Raw genomic sequence first — 19,127 nt, 5'->3', positions numbered from 1 at the left:
TGGTTTTTTTTGAGAGTCATCATCATCTGCCGAGCCTTTTTCCAACTATCTTGGGATCGGCTTGCAGTCTAACCAAATACAACTGAGTAGCAGTGCTTTACAAGGAACGGCTGCCTATCTAATCTCCTCTAACCGGATGCCTGGGTTAACCAATACACTATAAGACTGAGGTAAGACTGGTTATCTGACTTTCTGTACTCTGAATACCCGTAACGACTGCCAAAGATGTTGAAATGGCAGCTGGGACCAGCAGTTTATCGTGCCTTTTGAAACATGGAAGAACTCGTCATGAAAAGGTGGACATCCACTTACCGACCGCACCAGGGGTTGCTCGTCCTTGTAATCGTTCGAACCTCGCTGTTTTGACTTACCCACGAGCTCTTTCTTTCGTGAATCTCCTTTCGTTTGTGAGTTTCATTTTTTTGAGACTCTTCTTCTTCTTCCTTTCCTGTTCTCAATTTCATTATAGTTCGGCGCAATATGTCTTCCGCTTCCATACTTCTCTGTCACTCGTCATACTGACACTCACCCCCTCTCATCTTTTCTTTGGTCTTCTTATCCATCCAACTACACTCTTACATGTTATTATTATTTATCTTGTCTTTGCCATCTGATTCTCTCTGATCTGATATTGAATATTAAAAGCCCCTTGTCCATGTTGGCTCATTAAAACTATATCCCGTGCACGTCCAGGAATCAATAAATAGCGCAGGACGCGGTTGGGAAAATGCGGGGTGCGGGGAAAGAGAACATGTCGGGGTGAGATGCAGCCTCAGTCGCGAGTCGCGCGTATCGGAGATGACATGTACGCGTGCATCTCTTATGACGGGTTCAATTGAGATAATTGTTAAGCTTAAATCTTGTTTTAAAGAGTCATTCAGGATATGGTCTTGTGATACTGTGAACTGTGATTTGGTGATATGCCACTTCTTTGGGTAAGTAGGTTTAATAGTTTACCTGTGGGTTGATTTTTCCGTTAAATGTGATAATATGGTTTTTGTAATATTTATGGTTTTTCTTTAAAATTTGGAGTCTGAAATAGAATGTTCATAGCCCTTTTTAAATGATTAAATTCCCTTTACATTTGCATCTGTTTGTCTGGGCTTTCAATGATATAAACTCGGAAACAATTTCATATAGTTTTCTGAAATATACGTCGTGTATGGGGTAGCTGAAGGTAGTCCATTGTTCTAGGCAGGGCGTGTCGTTAAAATCAATATCTCACGCATGCCCTGAAATCATAAAATAGTGCAGGACGAGATTCGGAAGGCTTGGGGTGCGGGGCGGGAAGCATATCGGGGGAATGGCAGCTTTGTGCGCAGGTCGGCCCGGGGGCCCGTGCAACGCTCAGCTCCATCGATCTCAGTAGAGAGTCGCGCCTTGTAGAGATAACACGTACCTACTTGTTCATCTCGAATAATCTCTCAATTAGTTTAATTTATAAATTAAAGCCTTGATGTGGTGTGGCGTAGCCGTGGTGCAGTTTCTTAGTTCTAGTGCGGACTTTATTCGTCAAACGAAACCTTTTCTGCGTATACTTTGGACCATGCTCTCAAATCCGGTGAGACTCTATTCTTAAATGTTTTTTTTTCCTATATTTCTTTTAGAAAACTTATTTTAAGTAGATTTTTAGTATAGGTGCTTGCTCACCCAAGATAGAGATGTCAGGGTGCAGCTGCGTATGGGGTGAGAGGGGCAAGGGGTCGAGGGGTGTGGTGGGTGATTGGGGGCGAGGGGGTGAGATGCGGGCGTGAGGGCGGGGTGCAGGGGTGCAACGGGGTTCGCACGATTGGTGTACAAAATTGGGGTGCGGTAGATGATTTTGGGCGTGGTTTCCTTATTATTGATTAGGTACTAGATAACTAGATTATTATGTAATACTTACATAGGAGATAAGTAGATGTTATGATTTTTGCCAAGCTTATCGGCAGGTCGGAACATCGCGCAAACGTCGTGCAGACTCTACACTCGTAAATCAGTTGCTAGCCGCCATTAAGTTTATCGATAACATAGCTACAAATATAATAACGTAAATAATTACGATTTTAGGTTGGAACCATGGACGTTGACCACCATCAGATGTTGCAGCCGGGTGTTGCAATAGCACTGGGTGTTTCGATAACAGTATCTAAGCTTTATGCAGTATTTACTGAAAATGAATGGCCGGGATGATGAGGTTTTTAAATATTTTGATTGCTTAATAAACATTTATTCTTGTTTCAACTTAAATCAATGAGGCTCTTTATTAAATGAGCTACTTATAGTATTTTAGTTTTGTTATTTATTTGAGTACTTAATAATATTATTTCTGATTTCAGATCCAATTATTGGGATGATGAAAAATTTACACTGTATAATTATATTACGGAGGTACTCTTTTTGATTTTTTATCTATCAGCAGAAAAAAGTAAGTAGTGTACTACCTAATTGTATTATTTAAAAATCCTGCTATTAATCAAAACCAAAGAGAAGATCATTAAATATCTGCCATTTTTATGTTTATGTTTCAGATCTGTATAGTAGCACAAATACACAATATCTACCAAAGAAGATTAAGTAAGCTTCTCTCCAAAAGAAGATTCGAGGCTAAGGAATTATACAAACTTCTTCTATTTTCAGAATTTAAGGACATTCGAATTAGGAACTCCAAAGTACCGGATCACAGCGAGGCACACCGTGGCCCTAATCACACATTATGTCTATTCAAAACTTCTCTGAAAATGTCTTGCAAATGGGTTTTCGTACATCGTTTAGAAGACAATCCTGTCAAACAGAAAAACCATCGAAGTATCGGAATACCTTCAACTGGTCGACTGATTTCCTTGGAAAATCACCCCTGGTCTCCATTGCTTACAGACCCACGTGGCCGCTGCGTCGACGCTTCGCTGCGACCTTCCGCGGTGAGATGTCTATTTTTTTTATTGGGAACGGCTATTACCCGGTTCGATTCCGGTCGTACGTACGTACAGACATATCTAATAAACAAAGTTGTCTTGTGAAGTTCAAATGTAGTCCAGATGTACAAAAAGAAAGGCGTAACGAATTTTTATTGCGTAACGAACGTATTTATTGCGTTTTTTTTTTCGTTACGGAATTTCTGGATTTGGTCCCCGCGCTCAAGGCCTGCGATAGAAGCTATGCAATAGCTTAAAAATCTCTCAACCCATAGTAATTTCGAGTAAAATAGTTCTCATCAGAGTTCATAGTGGTAATAAATGGATGCGCCCAGCATGTTCAACGAAAAGCGAGCAAGATAAATCTTACGAATCCTAAAAACACGTCCATTACGGCTGAATATAGTTGAAAGTATGGTTACCCTACCAAACGGGCTGCCGAACAAAATAGCACTGCGTCGCAGTTGTGTGTGGGCGCCCTTAGACACGGTCAGTGCTCTAAAGATAAAGATAACAAATTAGGCGGGTACATCATTATTGTACACTAGCTTTCCCGCCGTCTCACCCGCGTTCCGTAGCCGGATGGTGACAAAAACTATCCTAAAACCTTCTCCCGGGTCTAAGTTACCTCCCCTTTTATTTTCAGCAAAATCGGTCAAGCCGTTTTCATGTTATGTCGTGACAACGGAAAGCGGGTTTCATTTTTATATATATAAAAAATAAAACAGTTTAGAATAACACTTTATTCTAAACTGTATGAAACTAAGCTGAATGTCTGCTAATTATAACATTATTAAAAATTAAAAATGACTTACCAGCTGATAATTTATTATCCAGCAAATAAAAATTATGTCAACAATTGTACGACTATTATTGTAAGGTTAAGGTAGTGTAAATTTGCAAAAAAAGAACAAATCTTTTAATAGTTTCGGAGAGTGATAAGTAGGTACATAACTACCTATCTTATATAGGTATGTATGTGTTCTTTGTAATTTTTTACTCAAACAAAAGACTGGCTTTAGGTAGCCCACACAAAACTGCACCGCGGCGTCGCATCGCATCGCATTTTTGTATCAGCCCCATGCAAATTTCTGCGATGCGATTTGGTCCGGCAAACCGGTTAGGAGGGTAACCACACATTCCAATGAATCGTTTTGTGGGCATGGGGCATGTTGATAATAAACGCAAAAGCTCTTCAAATGAAGATAAGGACATTCTAAATAAAAATAAAACAATCTCTTAACCCATAGTAATTTCGAGGAAAATAGTTCTCATCAGAGTTCATAGTGGTAATAAATGGATGCGCCCAGCATGTTCAACGAAAAGCGAGCAAGATAAATCTTACGAATCCTAAAAACACGTCCATTACGGCTAAATATAGTTGAAAGTACGGTTACCTTACTAAACGGGCTGCCGAACAAAATAGCATTGCATTGCAGTTTTGTGTAAAATAGTTCCCATCAGAGTTCATAGTGGTAATAAATGGATGCGCCCAGCATGTTCAACGAAAAGCGAGCAAGATAAATCTTACGAATCCTAAAAACACGTCCATTACGGCTGAATATAGTTGAAAGTATGGTTACCATGCCAAACGGGTTGCCGAACAAAATAGCACTGCGTCGCAGTTTTGTGTAAAATAGTTCTCATCAGAGTTCATAGTGGTAATAAATGGATGCGCCCAGCATGTTCAACGAAAAGCGAGCAAGATAAATCTTACGAATCCTAAAAACACGTCCATTACGGCTGAATATAGTTGAAAGTATGGTTACCATGCCAAACGGGTTGCCGAACAAAATAGCACTGCGTCGCAGTATTGTGTGGGCGCCCTTAGACACGGTCAGTGTGCTAAAGATAAAGATAACAATAAACACTAGCTGTCCCTCCGTTTCACCCGCGTCCCGTAGCCGGATGGTGACAAAAACTATTCTAAAACTTTCTCCCGGGTCTAAGTTACCTCCCCTGTTATTTTCAGCAAAATCGGTCAAGCCGTTTTCATGTTATGTCGTGACAACGGAAAGCGGGTTTCATTTTTATATATATATAGAAAAATAAAACAGTTTAGAATAAAGTGTTATTCTAAACTGTATGAAACTAAGCTGAATGTCTGCTAATTATAACATTATTAAAAATGACTTACCAGCTGATGATTTATTATCCAGCAAATAAAAATTATGTCAACATTTGCACGACTACTATAAGGTAGTGTAAATTTGTAAAAAAAAAACAAATCTTTTAATAGTTTTGGAGAGTGAGATAAGTAGGTACATAACTACCTATCTTATATAGGTATGTATGTGTTATATGAAAACAAAAGAATAGCTTTAGGGAGCCCACACAAAACTGCACCGCGGCGTCGCATCGCATCGCATTTTTGTATCAGCCCCATGCAAATTTCTGCGATGCGATTTGGTCCGGCAAACCGGTTAGGAGGGTAACCACACATTCCAATGAATCGTTTTGTGGGCATGGGTCATGTTGATAATAAACTCAAAAGCTCTTCAAATAAAGATATGCTCAACCTAAATAATAAAAATAAAAAAATCTGGGTTGCTCTCAACCCATTGTACCTACTTTCGAGTAAAATAGTTCCTATCAGAGTCCATAGTGGTAATAAATGGATGCGCCCAGCATGTTCAACGAAAAGCGAGCAAGATAAATCTTACGAATCCTAAAAACACGTCCATTACGCCTAAATATAGTTGAAAGTACGGTTACCCTACCAAACGGGCTGCCGAACAAAATAGCATTGCATTGCAGTTTTGTGTAAAATAGTTCTCATCAGAGTTCATAGTGGTAATAAATGGATGCGCCCAGCATGTTCAACGAAAAGCGAGCAAGATAAATCTTACGAATCCTAAAAACACGTCCATTACGGCTGAATATAGTTGAAAGTATGGTTACCCTACCAAACGGGTTGCCGAACAAAATAGCACTACGTCGCAGTTTTGTGTGGGCGCCCTTAGACACGGTCAGTGTGCTAAAGATAAAGATAACAATAAACACTAGCTGTCCCGCCGTTTCACCCGCGTCCCGTAGCCGGATGGTGACAAAAACTATTCTAAAACTTTCTCCCGGGTCTAAGTTACCTCCCCTGTTATTTTCAGCAAAATCGGTCAAGCCGTTTTCATATTATGTCGTGACAATGGAAAGCGGGTTTCATTTTTATATATACAGAAAAATAAAACTGTTTAGAATAACACTTTATTCTAAACAGTATGAAACTAAGCTGAATGTCTGCTAATTATAACATTATTAAAAATGACTTACCAGCTGATGATTTATTATCCAGCAAATAAAAATTATGTCAACAATTGCACGAATACTATAAGGTAGTGTAAATTTGTAAAAAAAATCAAATCTTTTAATAGTTTCGGAGAGTGAGATAAGTAGGTACATAACTACCTATCTTATATAGGTATGTATGTGTTATATGAAATTTTTTAATCAAACAAAAGAATAGCTTAAGGGAGCCCACACAAAACTGCTATGCGACGTCGCATCGCATCGCATTTTTGTATCGGCCCCATTCAAATTTCTGCGATGCGATTTGGTCCGGCAAACCGTTTAGTAGGGTAATCATACTTTCGAGTGTATCATTTTGTGGGCATGGGTCTTGTTGATAATAAACTCAAAAGCTCTTCAAATGAAGATATGCTCAACCTACATAATTAAAAAAAAAAAAATCTGGGTTGCTCTCAACCCATTGTACCTACTTTCGAGTAAAATAGTTCCTATCAGAGTCCATAGTGGTAATAAATGGATGCGCCCAGCATGTTCAACGAAAAGCGAGCAAGATAAATCTTACGAATCCTAAAAACACGTCCATTACGGCTGAATATAGTTGAAAGTATGGTTACCATGCCAAACGGGTTGCCGAACAAAGTAGCACTGCGTCGCAGTTGTGTGTGGGCGCCCTTAGACACGGTCAGTGCTCTAAAGATAAAGATAACAAATTAGGCGGGTACATCATTATTGTACACTAGCTTTCCCGCTGTTTCACCCGCGTCCCGTAGCCGGATGGTGACTAACCTTCTCCCGGGTCTAAGTTACCTCCCCTCTAATTTTCAGCAAAATTGGTCAAGCCGTTTTCATGTTAGGTCGTGACAACGGAAAGCGGGTTTCATTTTACTATATACTAGCTTCTGCCCGCGACTTCGTACGCGGATCCTGTCCCTTATGCCAGCGACTACGGGGTCAGCAAAATCAAAGATCTGAATAGTCTGAAATTTAATTTTAAGGGCCCGTTGACTTGAAACAACGGAATACGTATAACCATTAGAAACGTTCCATATATTCCCGGGGGCCCAGTAAGTAAGGTGGCGAGTCTCCACCTGCCATTTTTACATGTACCTAATACATTGTCATCCACTAACATCCCATCACAATAGCCCAAGTAGTTTTCCTCCATAGTTAGCAATAGTTTAGCACAGAACCGGGGATTGTCTTTTTTTAAGGACGTCCACCGGGGATTGTTCTTGGGCTCATTTCTATAGTGTATAAAGGGATATTCGTCGGTTTTGTGTCACCATTTCATTAAAGTTGTCTCAAAAGGGCTTCAGCGTGTTGGCTTCGGCCCCACGTTTGCCTCCCAAAAATTCGGAACTCTGTAGTCCCGAGGTCTGGAAGAGACATACCTACAAAATAATAATGAGATATAACGCAACAAATTCGGAGAGTGGGGGCTCGTGACGCCACGTCTAGGTATGTAAAATTTGTACTAAGCAGTGACTTGTCACGAAATTCAAGCGTTGTTGTATCTTAGTTATTATTTGTTTGTGAGAGAGAGAAAAGAAAAATACGTGTCCATTATTTTAGGGTTATCTAAAAGACGGACTAATTACTTATTTTGATTCACTATACCTATTTCATAACATTCATTTCTATACATTTCAAGTGTAGTATTGCTCTTGAAGTTCCACATCAGGTGTTCTAGATCTTCGATGTTTATACGTCAATAGAGAGTGCTTATCAGATTGAACCACTTTTGCTAAAACGTCATACCTCTATATGCTATAGTGTAGCTGGGCCCCTCGAGTTCCACATCAGGTGTTTAAGATCTTCAATTTGTATAAGTCAATAGAAAGTGCTTATCAAATTGAACAACTTTTGCTAAAACGTCATACCTGTATATGGTACAGAGAAGCTGGGCTCTTGGGGTTCCACATCAGGTGTTCCAGATCTTAAAATTTATTATCTCAGCTGAAAATGCTCATCACATGGAACAATTTTTGCCATGGCACCATTTTTGTATCTCTTATAGTTTTGTTGGTCTGTTGGTGTTCTGCATCAGGTCTTCAAGTTTCGAAGATAAATTATAGCCTATATGTTGACCAGGCTTAATACTGATACAACAAAGAAAAAATCATTGAAATCCGTTCAGTAGTTCGGAAGATTAGCGTGTACAAACAAACAGACATACAGACATACAGACATACAGACAAACAGACAGAATTTTTTTTTTGGATTTGTGCTCCATTACTGTTTCTAAACCCCACCCAATTATTATTTTTTTTATATATTCAATGTACAGACACAGTTTTTTTACAGATTTATTATATGTATAGATATAGACATATAGATATGTTTAAAATTGTCATTATGTACACCAACAAGGTTATCGGTACCGTACAATAAATTGTCACTCAAAATCCTTAAATCTGAAAGTTCAGATGTTTATCAAAAATTTACCTACTTTTTATTAATGTTTTACAGCGAATAAGCGTGTTCCTAACTAATTCTATGTGTACGTTCTGCATTTCAGTTATTTTTATTAATTTGCTTGCGTAACCCCTATTGGTGATAAACATATTTTTTAAGTTTAGTTTTTTACATTTATAACATTAGGATGATGGGTAAAATTGGCCGGTATATCCAATAAAAACGATTCGCATATCAAATGATAGCTTATATGCTAAGCTTCATTTTTTATTATGGGCTAAATATTGTAAACCACCGGAGAACGAAGATATAACACTTGATAGCATAGGACAGCCTATGGACTTGAGCCAATTCATTTTGTATTCTTCTTCTTTCGAGTCGATGACATGTCTTATTGTGAGACTACACTATGTCAGCCCAATATGCCGCCACAGCGAGAGCACGGCCGGATGCGCTCATTAAGTCCTCCCGCGAGCAGGTTTCAGTGTAGAGAGATGTTTAAGTGCATTATATTATTGTCCATATTAGCTTATACCCTAAACTTCAATTTTCGTTCTGGGTGGAACATTGTTAACCACTGGGGAAAAAAGATCAGTCCTGTAAGCCTACGACTGCCTATGGAATTAAACCACTTTGACATGCATGGTATATAAAGAAAACCTATCTTCTTATTATAAACTAGCCGATTTCCCGCGGTTTCACCCGCGTCCCGTGGTAACTACTTCCCGTACCGGGATAAAATATAGCCTATGTTACTCGTGGATAATGTAGCTTTCGAATGGTGAAAGAATTTTTAAAAACTGTCCAGTAGTTTTTGAGACACATTACAACCAAACAAACAAACAAACAAAGTTTTCCTCTTTATAATATTAGTATAGATAACGCAGCTTTTCCACCACTGAAAGATTTTTCAAATCAGTTCAGTTAAGTTCGTAGCCCATTTAATGCAAATACTTATCGTGAGTTGTACAGACATCATCTAATGGCCAGGATAATACATCTTGCTTTGAAATATAATCCTGTGGAATTGGAGGTGTGCTGACATCAATCTATCTTAACCTTGATGACTGTCGACTGCCCTGGCTAACAAGTATGATGAGAACTCTGTGAAAGATGACAAACTGTACTTAAATAACGTTATTCTACTGATAAAACCCCTCATGTATCCTTGCGGACCTGACCACCCGGTTGGTTACTATTTGTGTACACTACATAGCATAAAACAAAGTCGCTTTTTCAGTCCTTATATCCCTATGTCCATTTGCAAGCTTAACTCTTCCAAACTACGCAACGGATTTTGATGCGGCTTTTTAATATATTATTATATTCAAAGATAGAGTGATTGAAGAGGAAGGTTTGTATGTGTAATAACATACGTTAAATAGTGATGAAATACTGTTTTCCCGTGCGAAGCTAGGGTGGGTCGCTACTTTTCTAATAATTCAACAACCCAGGGCCGACTATCCTGGTGCCGCAGAACGAAGAAATGCTATGGCATAGCAATAGCATAACATAATGGAAATAGTATACGGTGGTAGAAGTAAAAGTTTTTAAGTTTTGTTTTGCTATTAAAACAAATTATGCCCAGTTTAGACCGATTTTTATTGATAGGCTTATTTAAATAAGTGAAAAGTTAACTAAAATACATCATACAATGAATTTTTCTACTACATATTTTATTTTAACAAAAAAAAGGGTCTTGACAGACAGACAGACGGACAACAAAGTGATCCTATAAGGGTTCCGTTTTTTCCTTTTGAGGTACGGGACCCTACAAATGTACCCGACTGTACTTATTTCCGGTAGATTCCTGACATGAACTGTTTTATTTCAGTAACTGTAGGGTATAAACTATAATATAATATACATTAGAACTTTCTGAAAACCAAGCCAGGGTTCATACAATATTGCACATCATCCTTTACAACTAAAAAAACTTAAATCGTTCTGATATTTTTAATTAAAGAGTAAATTTTTGTCAATGTGTACTTTTTACTACACTTATTTCTTACTTTATTTTACTTTTTATATTTTTTTTTTTAGTTTATTGAACTATGCTTTTTAAATTATTTTGGCCGATTTTAGTTCCTTTTTTGTTGAAGTATTCTGTTTAGATTCACGCTGTGTAGTCTTGTCACCCGGTCGTGGAGAGAGCATGTCTTGTTAGGTAAGTAAGTGAAAAGATATTTAACGTTAATATTTTTTAAATCGGACGGTTGAAGTATTCCAAGTTTTTGTTGGTTTGCCTGTTTGACATCTACCATAAGCGATGTGAATTATAATACGAACAACAAATCGCCAATTTGAGCATTGGTCGGCAAGAACGCGGCTAGTTATGGATTGGTTATCGTCATAGTGAAGGGGCCCAACTCACCCATATTGTGGTATTTTAATTTCTTCACTTGTTTTACAGCCATCGATTCCAAGAAGCTGTCATGGACGCGGTCGCAAATCGTCGTCGTGTGTAATGTGTCTTGTCAAAACAAGGTTTGATGAGCTGAGCGTGCGATAGAAGCTCTGCGTTGTATTATAATTTTTGCGAACAAAAAACGACTAGTAATTAAATATGATAATTTTGACTTAAAAGTTGTTCTATTTATTTTTAGCTGTGCCACAGCGGCGTTTGGAGTCGTTTGCAGTTGGGTATTTCGAGCGCATTATGGCGAATGGGAAAAGACCCTGAGGTAGGAGTCCAATTCGCTGGACAGACCAAATGAGCTCCACGTTAAACAGCAGTCTGTGACACCATCCACGCCGCCAAAAATAGGACAAGATGGCGAAAGATAGTCCAGGAGAAACTGATTCATCGAGGTCTAGACCCTCAGCACTGAGAATAGTAGACACAAGGAGGATATCTGTACGTCTGTCTGTTATTTTTTTTGTATGCAAATCAAGCCATGTATTTATGCAGTAAAACGATGAGAATGACTGATGAAAATTAAATTGTTGCAGGTGCAGTATTAACTGTTAGGTGCGTACCTAGTATCTATGTGTACCTCACTGTGATGGTCATACGTCGTTTCAACAGGCACATAAGCTTTGTAAGTAGTGTTTCAATATAGATAGATAATAAATTATACCTACTGCATCCAAAATTATAGACAATCGAATGTACGCACTTTCCTATGGTCTATATAACGTTACCTACTTGTCTAAAAATGGCACGGTCAGTTGGCCTTTTTGTAATATTATTTTCTTTTTATGTTAGTCTTAATAGTGCTGTATTGTTCACAGGTACCTTCGCCTCCATTGACCTTCCTGGCCACATCGACATCACGTCTATTGGTTAAAATAAGGCAATAATTTTGAAATGTATAATCTGCATGCAAATATTTGAGGAAAACAGAATAATCTAGAAATCTTTATTTGGTTCACATTAATGATCCCTAACTTTAGGAGGCTCCAGCTGTTGTAGACGTAGTTTGCTATAACTTATCACATTTCCTATGTACCTGTAGATATATGGTATGTATGTAGGTAGGTTATTAATAATGTAGAGGGGCCTACCTACTTATTTATCAGTTACAAAAGTCAGACCTACAGTGTCTTATATTTGTCATATATTTTCTTTTTGTAATAAACGTGATTATGTTAGCATTTTGTTTTATTTACCCAAGAGTATGAATGCTCTCATTATATCATCTACTATCAGTTTCACACGGCTTAGCCCGCGTCCCGAGGAAACAACTACCCGTAAAGGCTACTACACACAGTGCCGGCGGCAGGGCCGCCGGGCAATCCACCGCCCAAGCCGCCGTGCACCTGGTGGCATACAAAGCCGCCGGCTTTGCCGCACAAAGAAGCCGCCGGCATAGCCGCTCGGCATGAAACCGGCGGCATTGCCGCCGGCACGTGTTTAGTAGCCTTTACAGGATAAAATAGAAGAAGAGTGTAGCTTCCCAAAAGTGACATAATTTTTCAAATCAAATTCAACAAAAAAAATCTCCTCTTCAGTACATTACTGGAGCGGAAACCACGGACTAGTAAGCGCAGCGTAGGACGTCCACCAACGAGGTGGACAGACGACCTTATAAAGGTCGCCGGAAGACGCTGGATGCAGGTCGCTTCCAACAGGTATCTGTGGAGATCAAAGGGGGAGGCCTATGTTCAGCAGTGGACGTCCTATGCCTGAGATGATGATGATGAGTACATTACTATAAATACAGGTCTTAACCTTAGTTTATCCAGCGATATGCGGCTAAACTTAATTTTATTCTCTCATCTTCGGTAAGAACTCATTGTAGCCTTCATCGTAGACTTGTGGCTAACGTCTTGTGTGTCCTATTCACATCGGCCCTAACCTAGCTCTAGCTAGGTTTTCGATTCAGTAGAGCTGTTCTTTGGTTTGTTTTGAGAGTCATCATCATCTGCCGAGCCTTTTTCCAACTATCTTGGGATCGGCTTGCAGTCTAACCGAATACAACTGAGTAGCAGTGCTTTACAAGGAACGGCTGCCTATCTAATCTCCTCTAACCGGATGCCTGGGTTAACCAATACACTATAAGACTGAGGTAACACTGGTTATCTGACTTGCTGTACTCTGAATAATCGTAACGACTGCCAAAGATGTTGAAATGGCAGCCGGGACCAGCAGTTTATCGTGCCTTCCGAAACATGGAAGAACTTGTCATGAAAAGGTGGACATCCACTTACCGACCGCACCAGGGGTTGCTCGTCCTTGTAATCGTTCGATCCTCGCTGTTTTGACTTACTCACGAGCTGTTCCTTCGTTTCTCTCTTTCTTTCGTGAATCTCGTTTCGTTTGTGAGTTTAATTTTTTTGAGACTCTTCTTCTTCTTCCTAACCTGTTCTCAATTTCATTATAGTTCGGCGCAATATGTCTTCCGCTTCCATACTTCTCTGTCACTCGTCATACTGACACTCACCCCCTTTCATCTTTTCTGTGGTCTTCTTATCCATCCAACTACACTCTTACATGTTATTATTAATCTTGTCTTTGCCAACTGATTCTCTCTGATCTGATATTGAATATTAAAAGCCCCTTGTCCATGTTGGCTCATTAAAACTATATCCCCTGCACGTCCTGAAATCAATAAATAGCGCAGGACGCGGTTGGGGAGATGCGGGGTGCGGGGAAAGGGAACATGTCGGGGTGAGATGCAGCCTCAGTCGCGAGTCGCGCGTATCGGAGATGACATGTACGCGTGCATCTCTTATGACGGGTTCAATTGAGATAATTGTTACGCTTAAATCTTGTTTTAAAGAGTCATTCAGGATATGGTCTTGTGATACTGTGAACTGTGATTTGGTGATATGCCACTTCTTTGGGTAAGTAGGTTTAATAGTTTACCTGTGGGTTGATTTTTCCGTTAAATGTGATAATATGGTTTTTGTAATATTTATGGTTTTTCTTTAAAATTTGGAGTCTGAAATAGAATGTTCATAGCCCTTTTTAAATGATTAAATTCCCTTTACATTTGCATCTGTTTGTCTGGGCTTTCAATGATATAAACTTGGAAACAATTTCATATAGTTTTCTGAAATATACGTCGTGTATGGGGTAGCTGAAGGTAGTCCATTGTTCTAGGCAGGGCGTGTCGTTAAAATCAATATCTCACGCATGCCCTGAAATCATAAAATAGTGCAGGACGAGATTCGGAAGGCCTGGGGTGCGGGGCGGGAACATATCGGGGGAATGGCAGCTTTGTGCGCAGGTCGGCCTGGGGGCCCGTGCAACGCTCAGCTCCATCGATCTCAGTAGAGAGTCGCGCTTTGTAGAGATAACACGCATCTACTTGTTCATCTCGAATAATCTCTCAATTAGTTTAATTTATAAATTAAAGCCTTGATGTGGTGTCGCGTAGGCGTGGTGCAGTTTCTTAGTTTTAGTGCGGACTTTATTCGTCAAACGAAACCTTTGCTTCGGATACTTTGGAGCATGCTCTCAAATCCGATGAGACTCTATTCTTAAATGTTTTTTTCCTGATTTTCTTTTAGAAAACTCATTTTAAGAAGATTTTTAGTATAGGTTCTTGCTCACCCAAGATAGAGATGTCAGGGTGCCGCTGCTTATGGGGTGCGAGGGGTGTGGTGGGTGATTGGGGGTGAGATGCGTGTGTGAAGGCGGGGTGCAGGGGTGCAATGGGGGCTCGCACGATTGGTGTACAAAATTGGGGTGCGGTAGATGATTTTGGGCGTGGTTTCCTTATTATTGATTAGGTACTAGATAACTAGATTATTATGTTATACTTACAAAGGAGATAAGTAGATGTTATGATTTTTGCCAAGCTTATCGGCAGGTCGGAACATCGCGCGAACGTCGTGCAGACTCTACACTCGTAAATCAGTTGCTAGCCGCCATTAAGTTTGGCGATAACATAGCTGCATAAATTAACGTAAACAATTACGATTTTAGGTTGGAACCATTGACGCCATACACCACCATCAGATGTTGCAGCTGGGTGTTTCAAAAGCACTGGGTGTTTCGATATCAGTATCTAAGCAGCATTTCGTATTTACTGAAAACTAATGGCCGGGATGATCAGGTTTTTAAATATTTTGATTGCTTCATTAACATTTATTCTTGTTTCAACTTAAATCAATGAGGCCCTTTATTAAATGAGCTACTTATAATATTTAAGTTTTGTTGTTTATTTGACTAGGTACTTAATAATACTTATTTCTGATTTCAGAACCAATTATTGGGATGATGAAAAATTTACACTGTATAATTATATTACGGAGGTACTCTTTTTGATTTTGTATCTATCAGCAGAAAAAAGTAAGTAGTGTACTACCTAATTGTATTATTTAAAAATCCTGCTATTAATCAAAACCAAAGAGAAGATCATTAAATAACTGCCATTTTTATGTTTATGTTTCAGATCTGTATAGGAGCACAAATACACAATATCTACCAAAGAAGATTAAGTAAGCTTCTCTCCAAAAGAAGATTCCAGGCTAAGGAATTATACAACGTATTTCTATTTTCAGAATTTAAGGACATTTGAATTAGGAACTCCAAAGTACCGGATCACAGCGAGGCATACCGTGGCCCTAAAACACACATTATGTCTAATCAAAACTTCTCTGAAAATGTCTTGCACATGGGTTTTCGCACATCGTTTAGAAGACAATCCTGTCAAACAGAAAAACCATCGAAATATCTGAATACCTTCAACTGGCCGACTGATTTCCTTGGAAAATCACCCCTGGTCTCCATTGCTTACAGACCCACGTGGCCGCTGCCTCGACGCTTCGCTTCCGCGGTGAGATGTCAAGTATTTCAAAGTCAAAGTAAAAGCATTCATTTCATTAAAGTCTTTTAAAACACTTATGAATGTCAAAAATATAAAGTTTGATTCTAGTAAAATAATTTTCAATTCAATAAGAGTATAGAACACTTTATATACAAACTTAAACTACTTTGCTAAAAATAAAATACTAAATACAAAATACGATATATTCTAGTTGGGTTGGGTTGGGAATTGGGAGAACGGCTATTACCCGGTTCGATTCCGGTAACTTATTTATTTCATATGTACTGATTTATAGTTGAACTTGGTTTTTATCAGTCATATCTAATTGCTAATGAAACAAACTTGTCTGAGCCTTTTAAATTATTATTTAATCGTTTTTACTTGTCTTGCGAAATTCAAATGTCAGCGAATTTTTTTAAAGCTCATGTTTTTAATTGTTTAGTTTTCACCCCAGACAGAGTCAGAGAGGCTATAATAAATAAAAAATAAAAATATTGTTAAGCCGTCCCCAATAATGATGTTGCGCATAGGTTGTGTACTAATCGTAACAAAAATTTACTTTTTAACGTTTCACAGGAAATAACCAATTCTTTGTGTACGTTTTGCATTTCAGTTATTATGGTTAATTTGCTTGCGTAAGTCAATACTTTTAAATATAATGAAAATGGCAAACAATATCAATGGTGATCATAACTTTTAGTTTACTATTTCACATTTACAATAAAAAAAAACTAAAACTAAAAGGCCAATAGCTTTAGTTTTTTTTTGTAAATGTGTATTTAAAACATAAAGTAAATATGGTTTTATAAGTAAGTATAGTCTTTGATTTAAAAGGAGTGTAACTCTGATTCTCGGACGGTAGTACGTCATCCTTTGGCCACGGTAAGCAGTTATCTAGGGTAGCGGGTGAAACCGCCGGCGAAAGCTAGTTTCTGTATAAATAAATCTAAAGTATAATTGACCGAATCGAAAAAATAGGTTTACATTTTACTTTTAATTTGATTAACTTTACTTTATTATTTTTAGTTTACTTTTTAACAACATTTTTTTTTAACTTTGTTTAACTATGCTTTTTACATTATTTTTGCTGATTTTAGTTCCTTTTTTGTTGAATTATTCTGTTTAGATCGACGCTGTGTAGTCGCCCGCTCGTCGAAGAGCATGTCTTGTCAGACAAGGTAAGTGAGTAAAATGATATTCAACATGAATATTTGTAAACACGGACAGTTGAAGTATTCCTAGTTTTTGTTGGTTTTTCTGTTTGATGGATTTTATACGATATCCGATGTACTATTATCTCATGTTCTAACAACAGAACATTATCGTCCAGCGCTTATTCTAGGTAACAGCAAATCATCAAATTGTAGAGATTTACAAATGCGATGTCTTTTGCATAAGAACCCGGTGTTTCTTCCTGACCGTTTGTTTCTAAAGTTTACAAACGTAAACTAAAAACTAAAACCGTCTCCTTAAGCTGGGTTTCATTTATAATTTTCGTTCCTTTCTGTTCCATTTTCGGTCGTCAAATCGCCGATTTGACCAATGGGTTGTTATGGATTGGTTATCGTTATAGTGAAAGGGCGCAACTCAACCATATTGTGGTATTTTAATTTCTTCGCTTGTTTTTCAGCCATCGATTCCAAGAAGCTGTCATGGACGCGGTCGCAAATCGTCGTCGTGTGTAATGTGTCTTGTCAAAGCAAGGTTTGATAAGCTGAGCGTGCGATAGAAGCTCTGCGTTATTTTATGATGCTTGCGAACAGCGACTGGTAATTAAATATGAGCGTTTTTAATGATAATTTTGACTTAAAAAGTGTTCTATTTATTTTTAGCTGTGCCATAGCGGCGGCGGCGTTTGGAGTCGTTTGCAGTTGGGTGTTTGGCGAAAGGAAAAAACCCAGAGGGAATCCGATTGGCTAGCCAGAAAAAATCTGCTCCACGGTAAACAGTAGTCTGTGACGCCATCCGCGCCGCCGAAGATAGGACAAGATGGCGAAAGATAGTCCAGGCGAAACTGATTCATCGAGGTCACGACGGTTAATATTGAGGATAAAAGACACAAGTAAGATTTCTGTACATTTGTCAGTTTGTGTATAAAAAACATGCTATGTATGTACACAGTAAAACGATGAGAATCGCTGATGAAAATTAAATTGTTGCAGGTGCTGTTTTGTCTATCAGGTACAAATCCATTTCTACCTCACTGTGACGGTCATAAGACGCTGCAATCCGGGGAGTAAGCTCTGTAAGTATTATTTGTAATACAGATTGGTTGTATTAAAAATGATACCTATACTATATCCAAAATGGTGGACAAAAGAAAGTATGTACTTACCTGTGGCCGATATAACGTTACCTACCTGTCCAAGGCACCGTCAGTTGCCCTTATTGTAATATTATATTAAGTTTCTTGTTATGTTAGTCTGAACAGGGCTGTATTGTTCACAGGTACCTTCACCTTCATCATTGACCTTCCTGGCCACTTCATCCTCTCGTCGGTCTGAAGAACGAAGTCTTGCTAAACTACTTAACAGTTCTCGTCAAATAATGCCCCTAACATGTCAATCACTTTAAGGTTCTCTTATACGCATTATGTTTTAAATTGAGACTACAATACACATAATAATGTAGAAATAAAAAATGTCTTATTTGTCAGTTATTTGCTACTAGCTGTTGCCCGCGACTTCGTCTGCGTGAGCAATATAGAATTGCCAATTTCGTTTATTTAATCATTCATTGCTCAACCCCCGTAGGTGATAGCGTGATAATATATAGCCTATGTGTTGAACCGGCCCCCAGGTAATAGTCATGCAAAATTTGATTTAAATCCATGCAGTACTTTTTGAGTTTATCCGGGACAAACATACAGACAAACAGATAAACAGACATACAGACAAAAATTCTAAAAACTACATATTTGGGTTCAGAATCGATTATGGATCACCCTCCAAGTATTCTTTTAAAAAAATATTCAATGTACAGTTTTGACTTTCCTATCATTTTATTATATGTATAGATTTGTATTAAACGTCATTGTGTAAGTGTAAGCCCTTTGTTTTATTTACCCAACTAGCGTCTGCCAGCGGTCTCACCCGCATCCCGTGGGAACCTTTGCACGAACCCGTATAAAAAGTAGCCTATAGCCTTCCTCGATAAAAGGGCTACCTAACACTGAAAGAATCTTTCAAATCAGACCAGTAGTTCCTAAAATCAGCGCGTTCAAGCAAACAAACAAACAAACAAAAAAACTCTTCAGCTTTATAATATCAGTATAGATTAAATGCTGTCATTATATTCACTACTACCTGTTTCACGCGGTTTTATCTGCGTCCCGTGGGATACGTGGTATGTTACT

The 19,127-nt window shown here is 38.5% G+C and overlaps 3 long non-coding RNA genes across 7 annotated transcripts; 2 read left to right on the top strand and 1 right to left on the bottom strand.

Moving 5' to 3' along the window:
* The first annotated feature begins 752 nt into the window (after positions 1–752).
* On the top strand, positions 753–18,795 carry LOC110379274 (uncharacterized). Of its 5 annotated transcripts, none has more exons than XR_010276841.1 (9): positions 10,407–11,409; positions 11,505–11,593; positions 11,787–13,841; positions 14,929–15,058; positions 15,206–15,257; positions 15,398–15,781; positions 17,605–17,834; positions 17,935–18,017; positions 18,221–18,795. It is a non-coding gene; the product is annotated as an uncharacterized LOC110379274 (long non-coding RNA). The 5 variants fall into 5 exon arrangements; XR_010276830.1 differs by having other exon boundaries at positions 15,206–15,294; positions 18,221–18,794; XR_010276835.1 differs by lacking the exon at positions 14,929–15,058 and having other exon boundaries at positions 15,206–15,294.
* Positions 1,764–6,330, top strand: LOC110379270 (uncharacterized). The gene is made up of 2 exons (XR_010276855.1): positions 1,764–2,176; positions 2,319–6,330. It is a non-coding gene; the product is annotated as an uncharacterized LOC110379270 (long non-coding RNA).
* On the bottom strand, positions 4,156–7,024 carry LOC135117375 (uncharacterized). The gene is made up of 2 exons (XR_010276862.1): positions 5,610–7,024; positions 4,156–4,291 (listed from the first exon to the last, which is right to left on the bottom strand). It is a non-coding gene; the product is annotated as an uncharacterized LOC135117375 (long non-coding RNA).
* Positions 18,796–19,127: the final 332 nt, after the last annotated feature.

The sequence above is a fragment of the Helicoverpa armigera genome, chromosome 1 (genome assembly GCF_030705265.1).
Source record: "Helicoverpa armigera isolate CAAS_96S chromosome 1, ASM3070526v1, whole genome shotgun sequence".
In the NCBI taxonomy this organism is placed as follows: domain Eukaryota; kingdom Metazoa; phylum Arthropoda; class Insecta; order Lepidoptera; family Noctuidae; genus Helicoverpa; species Helicoverpa armigera.
This window is presented reverse-complemented; position numbering and strand designations above follow the sequence as displayed.